We start from the raw sequence: 14,372 nt of genomic DNA, 5'->3' as shown, positions 1-14,372 counted from the left end.
GTCCTATTTGATTAATATTGATGATATGGGTAGTACAAGAGTAGATCTACCACGAGATCAGAGAGGCTAAACCCTAAAAGCTAGCCTATGGTATGATTGTTGTTCGTCCTACGGACTAAAACTCTCCGGTTTATATAGACACCGGAGAGGGCTAGGGTTACACAGAGTCGGTTACAATGGTAGGAGATCTACATATCTGTATCCATACCCATAAGTATTGCGTGAGTGTCCGCAATTGTGAAAGACTATATGATAGTTGAGTATGTGGACTTGCTGAAAAGCTCTTATACATTGACTCTTTCCTATGTTATGATAAATTGCAATTGCTTCAATGACTGGTATGAAGTTTACGATTCATACTTGATATTATGATTGAATTATTACTCTAGCATAAGATATCATATGACAAGAATTATATAAGTTGCTGCTCTAAGAATGATCATGATGCCCTCATGTCTATATTTTATTTTTATCGACACCTTTATCTCTAAACATGTGGACATATTTTTCGATTTTGGCTTTTCGCTTGAGGACAAGCGAGGTCTAAGCTTGGGGGAGTTGATACGTCCATTTTGCATCATGCTTTTATATCAATATTTATTGCATTATGGGCTATTATTACACATTATGTCACAATACTTATGCCTATTCTTTCTTATTTTACAAGGTTTACATAAAGAGGGAGAATGCCGGCAGTTGGGATTCTGGCTAGAAAAGAAGCAAACATTAGAGACCTATTCTGCACAGCTCCAAAAGTCCTGAAACTTCACGGATGATGTTTTCCAAATATATAAAAAACATTGAGCGCAAGAACTTCACCAGGGGGGCCACACCCTTCCCACGAGGGTGGGGGCACGCCCTACCCCCCTGGGCGCGCCACCTACCTCGTGGGCCCCTTGGTGGCCATCCGGTGACCATCTTCTGCTATATGGACTCTTTCGATGGAAAAAAATCATAAGCCATCTTCTCAAACGAAACTCCGCCGCCGAGAGGTGGAACCTTGGCGGAACCAATCTAGGGTTCTGGTGGGGCTGTTCTGCCGGGGAAACTTCCCTCCCGGAGGGGCAAATCATCGCCATCGTCATCACCAACACTACACCACAACACGGTTGTAAGGACAGGAAAACTGCCAGGATAAGGCACTTACAAGGGCAGTCTGACTGCCGGGAATGTTTTTCTCCCGGCAGATGGAACTGCCACGAGAACGGCTGCCAGGGATTGTAGTTCCCGGCAGATAGGGATGTGCCGGCAGTTTTTATGCCATCATGTTCAAACTTCTCCTAGCAGATATTTTTTGCCAGCAATCAATAGGTTTCCTGGCAGATGATGGGCCAGTGGTGCCAAGTATCCCAATTAATAAGGCTATTACACTCTGGTGTTACATTTATTTCACATTTACATACACACCCCGATTCCAAAGATGACACATCCATTCAAATAAAGCAAAAAGATTATGCAGATGCACATCGCATATATATTATAAAGTCTGATCATCAAATATTTTACAATGTAAGCAATTCATTGATTACACATGAAGACTTCCCTCATAATTTAGCATCTGTAGTTTCTAGAAACTTGAGCAGTACAAGATGAAACAAACACAAAGAGTAAAGCCTGTAACTTCTGTGTGAGCTCAGGGCATATGGTTAAGGCAAGGTATCTTGACGAATCTTATAGGAACATTTTCAACCTAGACAGGAAAAGTCCAAATGTCAAGTCAGGTAGTATTAGAAAACATTATATCCATTACATTTATTACGATACTCTGAATCTACAAAAGTTCACCACCCCAACTTTTAGAAGAAAACGGCTACATCATCAAGAAAATTTCTCGACAAATTTCCCATCAAGGCATCAAGTGAATATTCGATTTAATAAGAAGCTAAAAAATGTCCGCAGTTTCAAGCCTGGGCACATGAATTAAGCACATCTAGTTGCCCTTCCTGGAAAGCATGACAACAGTTTCAGGTCTGGACAAATAATTAAACCCATAATGGCATGGTGAGATTGCCTCTGATATTAAGTTCAGTTTTCTGAAAGTGAAGAATCATCGAAATCTGTTTGAAAAAACTGCACATAAGACAAAATAGGAACAATGTTCGAGAAAAAGGAAGTGTGATCCACAACCTGTATCAATTTTTGACATCGTAGGATCTAGTATTTTTGTATGAGCACACAAAGGCAACTAGTACAGCAAATAAAATTCAAACGTTTTTCCAGCATTAACTGACAAGTATAGAAACTAAAATGTTTGGTGTTAGGTTTAACTCAAAAGAACATACATAGCTTTCTTACAGGCATATATCATGATATTCAGGTATGAGCTTCGGAGATGTCAAAGGAAATACAAGGACATTTTCAATGCTACTTTATATAGAGAGAAAAAGACATGTCGGACACAAGAGAACCGTACAAAATACCTCTTTCACCAATCAGATCATAAAGTAGTATCATGATTCCTGAAGAACACACACCAATATGCAAATTAGATTGCAAGTAAAGATCAACCTGTAACCATTGAAGTGATAGATACAGAAAATTAATCAAGAAATTAAAATGTTTAGTAGATACAACTCTACTGCAGATTAAAAGTTTACTTCTCAAATAATGATATAGATCTGTACCGAAGTGTAGTATCTTCGACGTTCAATCTTACAACATTGTAAGAGCAGTATACTGTAAGTTTAAAAGCTAAATAATGTCCAGACTTTCATCTTACAACACCGTTATGTATGGCCTTGTTAGAGTGTAAGAACTAGACAAGACATTCAGGATGTTTTGTCAGATGGAAATGGTACGGCCTTGCTCCAGTTTACGCAGCAATACAATAGCCTTCCCAATTTTGTGAAAAATTGAATTAATGAGGAAAGCTCTGTAGAACGTACAATAAAATAAACTAAATAACCATCATAAATTCACATTGTTGGCTGCTACACACTGTCAGTTGAAGACAACAGACAAGAGCTCAAAATTCACCGAAGGCCGCTTATCTAGTTCACTATAATTAGAATCCACCATTATAAGTTGGTACAATTTATATTAAAACTTTGACATCTTTGTAATGGAGCTTGTTACTTGTAAAGCTCTTATCATTATTGAGCTTGTTATTTGATTATAATTTGACATATTGTATACGAGCTTGTTGTTTATACTTTGATATCTAGTTAAGCAAAGAACAGCAAACACTTCGACATATAGTTTATTCACGTGAGATCCAACGCCATGAAATTAAGTTGTTAAATAATCACTAGCAAGAGGCCCATGCGTTGCATGGAACATCAAGATGCATTTATACGAGCTGTTTATCTCGTGGGAGACAAAGATGAACGAGGGAAGTCCTTATCTGCAAATTTGGAGAGGGGTGCGGGTATCTTTTTGCAAAATTGTCATAGTTTGCTTTCTATCCGTCAGATATAGATCGGATGGTCTATATTGCGGGATGGCAGGCACACCATCATCACCAACTCGGTTTTTTATAAGAGTAGAGATATCATCTGCGCAAGGCCTATAAAAGAAGACCTTAATTAAGTAGGACATGAACCAGAATGATCAGAATATCTACACATACGTTTTGACTAGTACAGAATTAGCAAATATCCCAATTTCCTTCCATGCACAAGACTTCGAGTTAGCTACTCAGTCTGTCTCGATGGTGTCCCCTTTTATTTCATCATTCTTTTCTGAAAAACCTTATAAGTGGTTAGCTACTCAGTCTGTCTCAATGGTGTTAACTACGTACGCAGTTTCAGTTCAAATCAAAATGGAACCTAAGAGTGGCCCCTGTTTTTCTAAAATGAACCAAAACATTGGGGCTTGAGAACAACAGAAAATAACATACTTTACATATGTTATTACCTTAATTTAGGTTCGGTTTAAATGTCCCGATGCTCCAATTTCTCCCTTGGATTGAAGATCTAACACAAGGTTACCTTTCTTGTATTGACACTGAAACTGAAAACAATTTAACACATCAATATGCCTTGTTGAACATTATTTATCTAGTTGCATTAAGCCTAGCACATTAAGAATAAATTTCTATACTTCATATGTGTGCAACTCTCCTGTTCCTAAAAAAACTCCCATGTCAGGATAATCTTCCTAGTACAACAGTTTGCTGCATTTCCTTGAAAGATTAAATACCAACCATCACTATGAAGTTTCAGAGATGAACACAAAATCCTTAATTTGGTTTGTTATAAACAATAACCGAAGGATATAAGCATAAACACAGCAGTCAGTTAACATATGCTAAATAATAACGGGAGAGGGATAAGTGATATTCAGATTCTTCCATGCTTGTCAAATTCGAAGGGATAAGTGAATGTACCAAAGACTGTAATTCGTACAGTAGGCATGTCAACTGAAAACAGAAATAGATGAGTATGGCAGGTAGGAAACATCAATTTTATCCTTCCGTAGATCACAGGAAGCAAATATTAGTTGGGCTCATATGACCAGCAACATGGAGAGACAACATAACCCTTACGACTGCTCAACCATGGGAGGCGGAACCTTGCTCAATTTTCCTTCGCATCTGCGAGTCGCTTGGGTATCCTACAAGCCGAGAATACAATGTTGGCAGCCATGTGCTACAGCGAGGGCGGATGGGAAAGAGGCCAAGACTGCTGTACGGGGAGGTAAGACAGCCAAATCAAAACTAAACCTAACTGGATTACCTCGTTTCATGCCAGATCTGGTGGAAGTTAGACGTCATCCTTGTGGACAACCTCACTCGAACAGATCCTTCCGCTGAAACACTTGAGCAACTCGAGCCTAGAGGAGCCTGGCGGAGGATGCGTGTAGGAGGTTTGGCTGCTTGGGCGTTGCTGGAGGTCCGGCGAATGGTGGTCGGGGCGGCGGAGGGTGCTCGGCGGCATGGTCCGGGAGGAGTGGCACTAGGTGTGGCGGACGGTGGTCGGCGCGTGGTCGGGGAGGAAGCTGGCACTGGAGTGTGGCGGAGGGCGGTCGGCAGCCGCGCAGGGTGGGGGGCGGCGGCGGCATGTGCTCGGGGAGGAGGCTAGGTCAGGGTGGTCGATTTGGGGATTTTAGTCTGAGTTGGAGTTTGGGGATTTTGCTTATTTGGAGCGAAAATTTTCGCATCTCGCGCGCTCTCCCATGCTAATCCTGCGCCAATACGTATTATATTGGTTTGGCCTCACAAGTAGTCCCCGGCAGATAATATGCCATTGTTGATGCTCAAAAAAAAAGATAATATGCCATTGTTTAGGTGTGCCGGCAGATATTGTGTCCTTGAAAATGGGTATCTGTGCCGGCAGTTTGAATGCCCTTATTGTTTGAGTTCTACCGGCAGTTTATTTGTTATTGGATACTTCTGCCGGCAGTAGAATAATCCCTGGCAGATGATTTGCCTTTATGATGATATTTCTCCCGGCAGTTAATTGCCCCCAATCAAGGGTTGTGGTGTAGTGCAACGCTCCTCTCATCGGGAGAGGGCAATCACCATCAACATCTTCATCAACACCATCTCATCTCAAAACCCTAGTTCATCTATTGTATCCAAATCTTGTCTCCAAGTCCGGGATTGGTGCTAGTAGGTTGCTAGTAGTGTTAATTACTCCTTGTAGTTGATGCTAGTTGGTTTAATTGGTGGAAGATCATATGTTCAGATCCTATGTGCATATTAATACCCCTCTGATTATGAACATGTTTATGCTTTGTGAGTAGTTACTTTTGTTCCTGAGGACATGGGAGAAGTCTTCCTATTAGTAGTCATGTGAATTTGGTATTCGTTTGATATTTTGATGAGATGTATGTTGTCTCTCCTCTAGTGGTGTTATGTGAACGTCGACTACATGACACTTCACCATTGTTTGGGCCTAGAGGAAGGCATTGGGAAGTAATAAGTAGATGATGGGTTGCTAGAGTGACAGAAGCTTAAACCCTAGTTTATGCGTTGCTTCGTAAGGGGCTGATTTGGATCCATATGTTTCATGCTATGGTTAGGTCTACCTTAATACTTTTGTTGTATTTGCGGATACTTGCAATAGAGGTTAATCATAAGTGGGATGATTGTCCAAGTAATTGCAGCACCCAAGCACCGGTCCACCCACATACCAAATTATCAAAGTACCGAACGCAAATCATATGAGCGTGATGAAAACTAACTTGACGATATTCCCATGTGTCCTCGGGAGCGCTTTACATCATATAAGAGTTTGTCCAGGCTTGTCCTTTGCTACAAAAGGATTGGGCCACCTTGCCGCACTTTATTTACTTTTGTTACTTGTTGCTTGTTACAAATTATCCTATCACAAAACTATCTGTTACCACTTATTTCAGTACTTGGAGAGAATACCTTGCTAGAAACCGCTTATCATTTCCTTCTGCTCCTCGTTGGGTTCGACACTCTTACTTATCGAAAGGACTACGATAGATCCCCTATACTTGTGGGTCATCATAGATTCACTCATTTTGCTCCGTATGTAGTCCGTATTGAAACAGGCGTAATAGTACGCACTCTCCCTCGCCCCTCGACCCTCGCCCACGTGGTGGACATGCAGCAATTTATTCGGTCTCAGATAGCCAGAACAATATATATTGCAATACCATTATTGCTCCACTTCCCGAAGAGGCGAAGAGCCAAGCGCAAGGTTAATTTTTTGGAGATGCCAAGCGCAAGGTTTATAGGAGAACGAGTAGTAGTAGTACTAGTAGTACATACCAGTGGTACGTATTGTATGAGGAAGAAAGCAACAAGATGTATGTTTTGTTGCAATGGGAGTACTCCCTATCATAGATGGCACGACTTAGAGTGGTGGGCAGCGGGCATAATTCGCATCTGCTTAGTCTTAAACCCCATGAAGTCCCATCGAAAGGAATAGCCATCCTCTGCACGTGCTCCTATGTAAAATGAGTAAATGAGACAAAAAGAGAAAGAGACAAAGTAAGAAAAATCACCAGCCTTAGATCTAGCCCTATTGTATCAGTGAATGATATTTCTTTGTCGTGATTGACATGGCTATATTATTAACCATGCTACGGAGGTAGAAGAGGATTTTTATTTATTTGCGGAGGTAGCAACAGATGGATATTCAACGAGGAGTGAAATGATGGCTGCTTCCTCGGTCAAACATAGAGAAAGGTGGGCTTCATGATTTGACGGCTTATTAGTCATTATTACTGCCTATACTCTTTGCCCATATATAATAACCGCGTGGTAAAGTAGTGGGCTATACTTTTAATAACCATGCTCGAAGAGAAGAGGTGCACGCACCCACCCACGTAGTACTAATAGCACTCTTTGCGTATTTTGCGTCTTCCCCAACCACACACATGACACGGTGGAGCTCATTTCTATAAGATGATGTAGCACACGTGATAATTTGACGCATCTAGTAGTAGTTACTCACTTATAAATAATGGAGGGTCGGGAAGCACGCATGAACGGTGCCGCATCGTTTATAAATAAAGTTTTTTTCTTCAGTGGCACGCACGCAATATAAATAGGTTCATATGGAGAGAAAAGGAAACTGCTCCACTATATACATAGCCAGGACGAGCCTACACGGTTGCTTGATGGGGTTGCTCTCTTCACACTCTCTCGCACGAAATGACTGTGGCCACATCTCTAACATTCGGGCGGATCACGTCCGATGGGGGAAGGGGTGGATCCTTTGTGTAGATGCGGTCGCCGTCACCGGCGGCGAAAACCCACTGTCGGCACGTCCCGATCAGGGGTCCCCGCCATTCTCTCTCTCACAAAGCCGGTGAGGTTGCGTTTGTCCCTTGCTCACTTCCGCGACGTTGGCAGTTGCCACCTCCCGCCGCCCTCCTCTAGGTTGAGCTACGTCCCGACATCCCTCAGGTACAACTTCCTTATAGCCGTCTTGCACCACTACCCCAGCTGCCCACGTCGCTCCATGTGGATTTTTCTCTACTTCTTTGCCCCGCACATACATCTACTGGCTTCTATTGTAATTTTTTATGAGTTTATATCTCATCAACTAGTCCTAGTAATCTTATTTTAATCATGCTTCTTCAATTTCTTTACCATAGGGATGCTCATCTCAATTTTGGTGAAACTGCACAAAATGATCCGGTGGTCAAAGGGTTGCAAACTTCATTTCTTCAGAAGCTTCAATGTTGCCAGCAAATTAAAGCCTGGTTAGGGTTTATAGTTCAAGGGCTAGGGACTACATGGATCGTTTTTTCTTTAGCTTTCTTTGTTCCAAAATAAGTGTCAACTTTAGTAGTAGTACAGCTTTGTACTAAAGTTTGCATAAAGTTGAGACACTCATTTTGGAACGGAGGGAGTACATATTGGCTATGATCTATCAATCATTGAGATGCAATAGCATGCATGTTAGTCTCCTTTGTATTTGATGAAATGTTGCAACGGGGCAACCTTCGACGCAAGATACATGAAACATAAGCTGGAAGCTTCATATCATTGTGCAAATTTATCTAGCTGAGAAATTACAGTGCGTACTATACTAATATGTAAAGAGTTAGGTGTCACACGGTGTCTAGAAAATATGGTGATAGTGTGAGGTGGGCCATGTAATCACTAAGCCTGCGTGTTTTCACTCCTTTCGCACTCCTCCACTATAAGAATGGAGAAAATTGTAATATACTCCCTCCGTCCGGTGAAGAGTGTACGTTTAGGTTTAAATTTGTCCACAAAAGAGTGTACTTCTATCTTCCTAATGCACTTTAAAGTATTTTGTCTCATCACACGGTAATCAAGACCAATAACATTTTATACATAGTCTTCTTAATTTCTACATGCACTTTACTCATTGGGGTTTGGATAATTAAAGAGGAGAGAGATGGTATCTTGCATCTTCCCAATGCATTTTTACTCCACTCCGTAATTTATCCTAAAATTTCTAGATGTACACTTTTCACCGGATGGAGGGAGTAGTACCTCCTTTCGCCGAAGCGTGGGACATACAGCAGTCGTACCACCTCAGTAATAATGACCAATGAGCCGTCAAATCACATAGACCCAGTAGTAAGTTGGACGGATGAAGCAACCATCACTCTTGAATCCGCTTCTCCCTTCAACACAGGCGCCAGTGAGAGGTCGTGTCCGCTCTTCCCGGGCATGAATGTGGCACTGATTCTTTGGAGCGGCGCTGCTTGTTTCGGGTAGGAAGTGTGCACGGGCGATGGAGGGGCTTTGGGTGGCCTAGGTTGGCCAGGAGCGGGTGTGGCAGTTGTCCCGACCGGATGCCCAGAAACGAGAGGATGCACCAACTCTCGTGGCTAAATCATACAGTACACACCATCTCTCTGTAGGAGTAGGTCGATGTGTCGCTCTCTCTAACAAACATACGCGCACACAGGTTCATAGAATAGGAATATCCTGCGAGTGCGAAGCCACATGAAGTTAATGGAGTACGTACAAGAAGAGAAGAGGTGAGGACTATTCCATCAAACCTTGACTGAGGAGTAGTACTCCCTCCTTTCTAGGTGTTAAGTCATCTTATGAAAACCAGATATTCCCAAAATGTTTAGGCGTCGTCCATTAACTTCGCATCTCAATCCTCTCCTAGCCTCGTATTGTTTAGGCGTCGAAGATCTTGTGCCAGCAGTATTGGCCAGTAACTCGAACACTACATCAAGGCAGGACTGTGGGGTTTTCTCACTGTCTACAAGATCGTTTTTATCACCTTTCTTGGAGAACAACAGGGTTGTCTCACTATCTTGAACCTTATCTGCATTACTTTCTCTACCATTGCATTGTGCGGTGCTCTTCTCCAATATTCTGTTCGCATACTACAAGAGAAACAAGCAGACACATCACTTGTTTAGCATGTAGTATACCAAACTCATTTTGGTAAACTGGTTCAGTAGTAAGGTGGACAGGATAACAACATGAAACAAACATATATATGTACTATGGTCACTGTATTGTCCATATCATTCTAGTTTATGTTGTCAAATCAAGATAGAGACACCGTTCAACTCATATATTTTGAAGACACAACAGCATAGACAGAATATAAGTGTGAGAAACTACACAGCTTTGGTAACACTTGTAATGTGCATCACATGAGAACATAACTGTTTATACAACTGAAACTGAAATCAACATAGAGCAATAAGTTAGAACAACAATCCAGTTAAAGAAATAGGTTTAAAACATACCTGTTGCGCCATTGGAGTTTCAATTGGATCCTTCATATTCGAAAGTAGTTGGTATGAGTAAATACAACGATGCAATAGCAAAGGTGTATGGACCATAGCTACGGAATCTGACCTAAGAATAGTTGCTCTTATGCTTTAAACATGGAGTTTGGGTTCGCTGTGGTGGTCTTCATGCTTTGGGCACTGTAGTTGCTTTACAAACTGCTCGTGTGGGGGTACTCTGTGGTGGACATGGTGCTTTGTCAACTACAAGTGGGTTACTATCCGCTTGGGGTTGGGGTTAGATGGGTTGTAGCTGGTTCTCTGCCCAACGGTGTAAGTGTGTAATCTGGAAGAGTGTCGATTATGTGTGGTGGGGCATGTTTGTGGGCTAGTACAACCATGGTTCTATCTGCATCGACGGGTAGCACTGTCTTTTGTGAAGAACGGGTTTTTGCTCCCTTAGATACTGCCATCACCCCCTCCAATTCAAATGGCTGATAAACAAGAAAAGAAATTGAACGTACAGACATTGTATGATAGACAGATGTGGTAATTCACATATATGTTGTCTAACCAAACAGGACAGCATGACACAATTTCACATATATGATGCCTAACTAAACAGGATAGCATGACACAGTTTCAGATATATGATGGATAACTTAACAGGATATAATGGCATAATTCAACATATGATGAGTACTAAACAGGATGACATGACAAAACTATATGATGTCTTTCTAAAATAGGTTGGGATGAAATAATTCACATAATGTTGTCTAAGTATACAGGATGGCATGATATAATTGACATAATTGATTCATATACTAAGCAGCTGGCACTCGCATGTATGATCTCTAAACTAAGCAGATGGAATTCAATATTGTGCATATGATGTCTAAACTAAGCAATGCAAGACACCATATGCATGATATGAGAAATATAAACATTGCAACTTAGAGCATACACCTCAGGTGGGATATAGGACTGGTCATCTGTCTCTGAATCCTCCTCTGAGGAGCTCCCTGTAACCATCGAGATATATGCTTCAACAGGTACCATTGCCTGCTCTGAAGACCTTGTTTTCACTCCATTTTTCCATAACCGGCTCAAATGGCTGATACACATGAAGAGTAGTTCAATATACACAGATTGTCGACAAATGGAATACGTAATGAAAAAAAGATGGCATGAGATAATTCACATATATGATGCGTGGCTACATGGCGGTGCATAATTCACATATATGATAACTGGATGAAAAACATGACATTGCATAATTCCCATATACTCCCTCCATTCCTAAATATTTGCCTTTTTAGATATTTCAAATGGACTACTACATACGGACGTATATAGACATATTTTAGAGTGTAGGTTCACTCATTTTGCTCCGTATATAGTCACTTGTTGAAATCTCTAAAAAGACAAATATTTAGGAGCGGTGGAAGTATGATATAGAAACCAAACATGTGGCATTCACACAAAGCAAATTTAAACTAAGCTGATGACATATAAGGTGAATAATGTAAGCAATGCAAGGCGCCATATGCATGATATGACCAACGTCAGCATGCCAGATTAGAGCAAACACCTTATGTGGTAAATAGGAGTGGTCGGCTCCCTCTGAATCCCAATCTAAACAGTTATCTTCCTCTGGAATACAATCTAGAATGGCGGGAGGGGGGCACTTCGCCCACCATGGAGCGGCGTCTGCATGACATTGTATTCCCACGCAACGGTCTTCTCTTTTTCTCTACATGTTCAGTACGATTATGTACAATAACTGACATGCATAATAAAAAATTAGTTAGATTTTGTAAGGCCTAAGGTGTGCATGCAGAAATCAAGACTGATGGTAGCAAATGAGTGGATAGATACAAAACTAATGATAGCAGGTAGATTATAGCTTCATTTTAAAAAGATAGACAATGGATCATCTACTGTTTGTTGCCCACCCAACATGAACCACATAGAAGACCCAGACGAACAAGATAGTAGACAGATATATTACTATTCGTTGCTGCCTCGAAATGAGACCCACGGGCATTTTAAAACTCTAGTTTGAACGACAAAAGTAGCAGGTAATAATAACCAATGTATAACGTAAGAAAACACGAAAGACTGCGACCTCTCTTACAAAACTGTGTAGTTCTCAGGTTCATCTACTCAGTCGATGATGGTAATGCAGTTGGCGTGCCTGCCGGCAACGAGGAAGATGATCTGAGGCGGCGAAAGAAAGTTTGCAGGGGGAATCTCTGCTGCAGTGAACGCTTCTGTCGATGGTGCACCTCAGGTGGGGTGGATGACGGCACGGCAGGAGCAGGACATAACACACAGAGTTTTCTTTGACGCCTATCTAAAAATGAAGTAAATCTGTAAGTGCTCCTTAGAATTGGAGGATTCTATAAATGCAGGGATAGGAAAAACACTGGAATAGGATAGGAATGCACGTGCAAAACAGAGCATTTAGAAACATATGATTTCCGTGAACCTCGGTGTTTGGTTCACATGAATTGGAAGAACACATGAATGGAGAAAACATGGTCAAATTAAAGTCAAACCGCATGAAAATGAAAAAAATAAGAATCTTATTATGCTAGTAATGCAATTAGTCATGTTCTTCATGCATATTAATTTGAAAAGGACGTCCAACTGGATATTAAAATTCCTACCATTTTTCTTTGAAAGAGACACCAAACAAAAAAAATCCTCCAATTTTGCTTTGCTCCACTCCTAACCAAATGCACGAATAGTAGTACCATAGTAGTTCCATAGCAAAGGATCCCTGAGGGATCAACATGAATGCACAGTAACAAAGTGATGCAATGAGTGTACAACCTCTCTGGCATAGCCTTGTCGACCTCGGCATCATTGGGTTGGACGTGGAGGGTGGTGATGCTGGTGTGACTGTCGGAGGCGGGGAAGAAGATTTGAGGCCTCTGGAAATGGCGCCAAGGGTACTGCTCCGTTGTGATGGACAGTTCTGTCGTTGGAGTAGCTCCGATGAGCTGTACAGCGTCGAGGTTGAAGCAGGACAAGACAGACAACGTTAATCTGAAGTGGGAGTCTAATATCTTCTGCAATAGATGATGTAAAATACATCACCAAAAAGTGCTAGATGTAAAATGCATCAGCCGCGCCATGGCCGCTCCGACAGATGCTGTAAATACTGTTTACTCCGAACTTAACTGAAGAAACTGAACTTGGCAGTCGAAACTGAATTTTAATGTTGAAACTGATTGAACTAGTAGAAGACCATTGCAATTGATGTTTAGGGCGTTCGAGCACTAGTAGCAGAGAAGCAGTGATCTAAATCAGCAGACGCTTGAGCAGGGAACGCACTAGCAGAGAGCAAGTCGTGTAGCAGAACCACGAGTGAGTGCTAAAGCAGCAACTGTTGTATCTGCCGGAGGTCGTGCGGCAGCAGCAGTAGCGCGAGCGAGAGCAAGAGCAGAGCAGCAGCATGAACGAGAGCAAGAGCGGAGGAGCAGCGCGATCGACAACAATAGCAGAGCAGAGCAGCAGCACGAAGTGGCCGCCGAGGAAGCAACGACATGGGGGAGAGACACCATGGATGAAGTGGCTGGCGACGGCGCCGTCGATGGAGACCCACTACAGAAAAAGACACATCCGTGACATTTTGGGCCGAACGAAAAAAAATTTGTCATACTTATGACACTTCTATGACAATAATTGTGACAAAACACGCTATCATCATAGATGTGGTGGGGTCCTACTTCTTTGAAAAAATCATAACAGAAGATGGGCTTTTCGTCCTGGGCGGGCCGGAGACGCAGCTGCATGACATTCTTTGTGCCGTCCATGACGGAAAAAACCATGGTAGAAGCGAGGGCGAGGGTGTTCCCGGTTACGGTGGGTGGTTGGGGCCGAGCGATGCGCGTTTCTCTCGTACACGCACACGCGTGGGTGCGAGGCGTTGGGCTATAACTGAACCCGAGCGAGGCGTTGGGCTCTAACTGAACCCGAGTGATTGCACTGCAGGCTACGCGTTACTGAACCCGAGTGATCGATCGATGGCTGTTAACTGAACCCGATCGAGCAATTCCTTTGCTACTGCTGCTAACTGAAGTCGATCAATGCTGCCTCTGGATGAACAGTGAGCGTTGCTGGGTGGTTTGGATGAACAGTTCCCGGTGGGGGTGGATGAACAGGACCCCGTGGTGTTGCCTGTGGATGAACGGGAACCCGATCTATCGAGCCGGTTGGGGCTGGATGAACAGGACCCAATGGAGGGCTGGATGAACAGGACCACC

At 42.4% G+C, this 14,372-nt stretch overlaps 1 long non-coding RNA gene across 2 annotated transcripts; it reads right to left on the bottom strand.

Annotated features, from left to right (window-relative positions):
- Positions 1-1,438: 1,438 nt before the first annotated feature.
- Positions 1,439-5,133, bottom strand: LOC125538282. 2 transcript variants are annotated; one of them, XR_007296282.1, is made up of 3 exons: positions 3,856-5,119; positions 2,421-2,508; positions 1,439-1,690 (listed from the first exon to the last, which is right to left on the bottom strand). It is a non-coding gene; the product is annotated as an uncharacterized LOC125538282 (long non-coding RNA). The 2 variants fall into 2 exon arrangements; XR_007296281.1 differs by having other exon boundaries at positions 1,439-2,508; positions 3,856-5,133.
- Between the last annotated feature and the right edge of the window lie 9,239 nt (positions 5,134-14,372).

The sequence above is a fragment of the Triticum urartu genome, chromosome 2, assembly GCF_003073215.2.
Source record: "Triticum urartu cultivar G1812 chromosome 2, Tu2.1, whole genome shotgun sequence".
Taxonomy (NCBI): Eukaryota; Viridiplantae; Streptophyta; class Magnoliopsida; order Poales; family Poaceae; genus Triticum; species Triticum urartu.
Note: the sequence above shows the minus strand (reverse complement) of the source record. Positions and strands in the feature narration are given on the sequence as shown.